Source organism: Apteryx rowi, unplaced genomic scaffold (assembly GCF_003343035.1).
Source record: "Apteryx rowi isolate R43461 unplaced genomic scaffold, aptRow1 scaffold_93, whole genome shotgun sequence".
NCBI lineage: Eukaryota > Metazoa > Chordata > Aves > Apterygiformes > Apterygidae > Apteryx > Apteryx rowi.
Window position 1 is genome coordinate 670312 of NW_020451238.1, and position 4732 is coordinate 675043.

Genomic DNA, 4732 nt, shown 5'->3' on the forward strand with positions numbered 1-4732 from the left:
TCATCATTTCTAATGTCTGTGGCATCCTTCCAGATGTGTTTCTGCCTGCCTGACCCTCCTGTCAATACTTATTAATTTCATGGCCATCTTTTCAAGTGTGTTTGGAAGCAAACAGGAAAAAGTTACTCTAAGGTCAAGAATGAGCCCAGGAAAGCAAAGATAGGAATGATTTCCTCACAATACTTTGTATTTCTTTAGCTTTTTTTTCTCACTCTTACAAAGGATTTTGCAAATATAGATCTGTCAAACATCCCTGAAGAAGGAAATTGCTACTCTAGTCCTGGAGATGAGAGGAGGCCCCAAGATGTTAGTTACCAAGTTACCTGGTGAATCAGTGGTAGAACTAGGAGGTGCAGTAGTCCCAGATGAAACTGGCCCCAGTGCAAAGATACCCAGTGGTAGTTCCCCAGTGCTGGGGAACTAAGTCTCAGCCAATTCTGCCTATTTTCCCAGGAGTTTCTTTCCAGGGGAATGAAGTGCCTTCTAGAGCTGAGTGCTCACCAGAGGGGTTATGGGGTCAGCAGAAGAGAATTTTTAGAGCCTCCTCAGAGTCATGAGAAGTGCTTCCAAAGAAAGGGCTGGTAAACCTGAAATAGCAATAACACTGCAGTGCAGCAAGAAGAAAAGCCCTTTTAAAAGAGCGAACTCTTGGTGTCCCGATCTCTGAGGTTCTCCCAGACGCCTGGTCGTCACAGTCAGGCTCAGCAAGAGAGCAATCTGCCTGCCATAGGGCAATGCATGAGCAGAAGTTCAGTTTTCCATGTAAAATACAATGCAGCTTGGAACAAAGTGAATTTACAATGTCCTAAAGTCAGATCCTAGTGTGGCGCTAGAGAAAGTGAGGGGAAACGTAGTAAAACTAGCGTCTCTGTGAAGTATTATTCTCAGCTTCCCTTCTCCTCCTCTCGATGTAGAGTGCGTTTGCAGGAGTGCTGCTCCCGTGACAATAACGAGCTGCCACCAGGACCCACACAGGGGTGGCCGCCATCTCCCTTGCGCTGGCACTGCTCTCTAGTGGACGGTACATGCTATAGGCCACGCCAGGACCGCTTCATATGTGAAGATGCATTTCAGAGTTGCATTACAGGGCCTGGGGCCGGCTCAGCTTGCTTGCAGGGCATAGTGAGGCAGTTATTCCCCATCCCGTCAGCTCGTTCCCTGGGACTTTGTGCCAGTGGTTTGTTGCGTTATGTTTGTCCGATACCTCGTTTGTTGACACCCCATCTTGCCTGGAGTATCCCCCATGCAAACTATCGGTTAAAATCCCCTCTGCAAGCCAATTCATGGGTGTTGTGCGGTCAGAGGGAGACTCTGAAGGTAAATCTTCTCTGGGGAGCAAGTCCCCAGAACAAGGCCCTGGGCTGCAGAGCCCCTGCCCCCAGCCCAACTCGGATGGGAGCTGGGGACAGGGAGCCAGGAATGCTTGTCAGCTCAAATTACTGGCTAAAGGCGGCATTTCCTATATCCATAAAAGCAACCAGAGTGAATACAAGGGCATAAAAAGGGGGGTTGGGAGGGTTGAGGGGGTTTTTTGGTTTTATTTAACTTGTCATCTGTGTCTGTTCAGTGTTGTCCCTGGAGAGAATGACAGGGCAATCAGAGGCTGAGGACCTCCTGCCATGGTCATGAAAGCTGAACAGGGGAGAGATGGAGAGGTCCGGTGACCAGCCAGGAGAGTTGAGCACTGAGGAGAGAACCAGAAGTCCCATATTTATTCTGATCTGGGATTTGACTCTTAATCAGCAATAATTTGTTAGCCCTTTTTTTCCCCCCATTGGGTGTGCAGGCCAACTATGTTGCACGCACATGTCCGGTTTAGCAGCATGTGTCTTCTCAGGGTCCTTGGAAGGAAGCACAACCTGCTCACACCTTGCAGAGTTCCCTGGCTGGTGCTAGATATGCCATTCAGTTTAATGGTCTGATGACCTCCAAGCCATACTAGAAAATTTGGACACTCCATGGCTCCTAGTCTGTGGCCGTTAGATGTTACAGAAACCTTCTAGAAACCAGTGCCTGTCATGCTTCTGTTGGGAGATTCAACTGGCCAGGAGTAGAGGCTATGGCACAAAGACCACAATCAGGTTTCAGGGATATGGCAAAGTACTCAAGAGCGCAAGACCCGTGTAGGTGGCTTCTGTCACTGCAGGGTGGTCCTGCTGTCTTCCTCCCACTGCAGGGACCGTTCACACCAAACATGCATGGGGCAGACCATGGAGACCTAGCTTTTGCTTCTAGGGAACACAAGAGTCTGTTACACAGGCCTCGGACTTCATGCAGCGCAAGGGCAGATCTGCAGGGTTGTCCCAGATAGAGCAAAGCAAGCAAGCAAGCAAGCAGGAAAGGTAACAGGGATGCCATGATGTCGCRGCTCACTCTCACTCTACCAGGGCAGCAGCACCAGGCTCTGTGATCCTCTGTGTCCCTGATCTTGGTCATCTGACCCCTTCTGTAGCTGTGGGAATGATGCAGCTCCACTCTGGAAGAGTATGAGTGGGGAGAGTGAGATCCTGCAAACAGCTTTCCAGAATTGTCTTGTTCTCGTTGAGAATGCTTCAAAGGGACTAGCGTGACCTGATGGCCCAACATACTCCACAGGTTAGATCAAGGAGAACAGGCATGCATGGACTGTATGGAAAGCAGGGCTTCCTTCACACCAGGAAAATCCTTGTGTGGCCCAATAAACCAGCTACACTAGCTTATGTGCTACCAAAAAGGCACTCAGGGACTCCAGCTGCCCACAGTCTCTCCGCCACGTATCCGAGAGGCCTGACTGCCCTTTCGCAGGTGAGCGTAGGTCGGAGTGTGCATGTTGCATTGCACATTAGAAAAGAAAAGAAACATTGTTGGATTTTGTAGAGGGTTTTTAGTAGAGGAAATTGAAAAATATGTATCTGACATATCTGAAGACTTAGTTTTAACTTGCATCCTGATTATTCCAGATGTTCCCCAGATGTCAAAGGGAACCAGTCATAGAAACGAAGAACATATTTGTTTTAACAATTTCTGACTTCAGAATTGCCAAAAAATAAAAAGCCCTGGGTTTGTTTTGATTTTTCTTTCACTAGTAACTTTAATATCTATTAATTGTCTACTAGTCTCATTGAAGGTGAATTTGTTCCTTTTTATTCCAGACAGTGTGATGACGACATACGTGCTGTTCCTGGCTGCTTCCCAATCTCTTCTCTCTGGGTTTGTATGGTATCTGAGCAACTCTTGGGAAGAAGAGCTATAAACATTTGGAATGAGAGATGTATACTACAGGGGTAAAACTAGGCAGTGGAGCTCCTGCACAAAGGGTTTATAAAACTCATCTGCTTGGGGCTTCACTCTTCAGCACTTCACTTGACTGAAACATTTCAGGGCACGTAGAAGAGTGGGAGGCTGTAGCAGAGGTCTGAAGCCGCTCCGATCTGCTGATAAAACCTCCTTAGCGGGGCCCAGCATCCTTGGGGGGCGGCAGTGAGGGCAGAGGGCCTCTGCTGCCCCTGTGTGGCCCAGGGAAAGGGTCCAGGCCTGGAGGGGGGCAAGAGCTGGCTTGGGGCACCCCTCTGCCCCAAACTGAAGGAAATGGGGGGTGAACGCTACGCTTCTACCTGGGCCTTCCTCCTTCCCCTTCCCCTCCCTTCCTCTCTCTCTTTCTCGCTATTCTAAAGGAGCAATCAACTTCCAACTAAAATTTAACATGGGAAAATGCGTTTTTCAAGAATTTGTGACATAAATCCAAGATTTTTCAGAAATCAAGATTGTTTCTGTCACATCATCTGGGTGCAAGGAAATCAGGTGGCTCCTAACAGTCCTAGGACAATTTTCTTTGCACTGAAGGAGCTGCTGTTAGTGACAGAGACTATTTATACTGTGAGTCTGAGTGTATGGAAACTAGAAAATGAATTATGGGCTCTGCACAGTTGCACTGGTTTAACTTAAGTTGCTTGAATAAAGCAGATACAGCTTTTGCACATGTATTTTCTTACAGGAGTTTGATTATATCCATTTTGTTTGTGCCTTTGATAACAACAGAATTTAAAGTGAGAGGAGAAATCAGGGCATAGTTGGACTGATCTACAGGAGTGAGTACAAAATTGGCTTTTTGGTTCCAACTTTCTGCATGGACTGGGAGAAGGAAACTGTAGTGGTAAATTTTTCTGGTGCTTTGGTGTCCAGTTAATATTTAATATCAATTCCCTATTGCGAGCTTATCAATTTCCTATTGCTATTGGCAACTGTATTCACCTGCTTATTGTGAGGATCACCAAAGCATTTAGAAACCTTCCTGTTAAATCTGTTAGTGGAATAGAGTTTACTTGTGCAAGAAGACAGGACGGGGATCAAGAACGGGAAGTGGGTGTGCATGTGTACACCGGCCCTCTCCTGGGCTGAGGCAGGGGACTGGGCTGAGCAGCTCTCCTTTGAAGTCAGTAATTTTCATTTATTATGACTGAAATTAATGTTTTGAGAGTTAAAATACTATCTTCTCTGCTCTATTTAATTCCCCTGCATGGGGCTTAAAACAAAGATAGAAGCATGGGCTGCCATGGGAAAGGGGGTTACTAGGAACCCATAGATAGACTTGATTTGATTTATCAAACCATGTTTGATTATTTACACTTTTTCAGGTGAAGCCAACAGCAGGGAGCAGAGTCTTTGTAGCCCCAGAGGGGATGTGCGCCCCCCTGACACCCCCCCACAGCCCCTTCACCAGGCACCGCCCTCACACACACCCCTCCCAACCCCT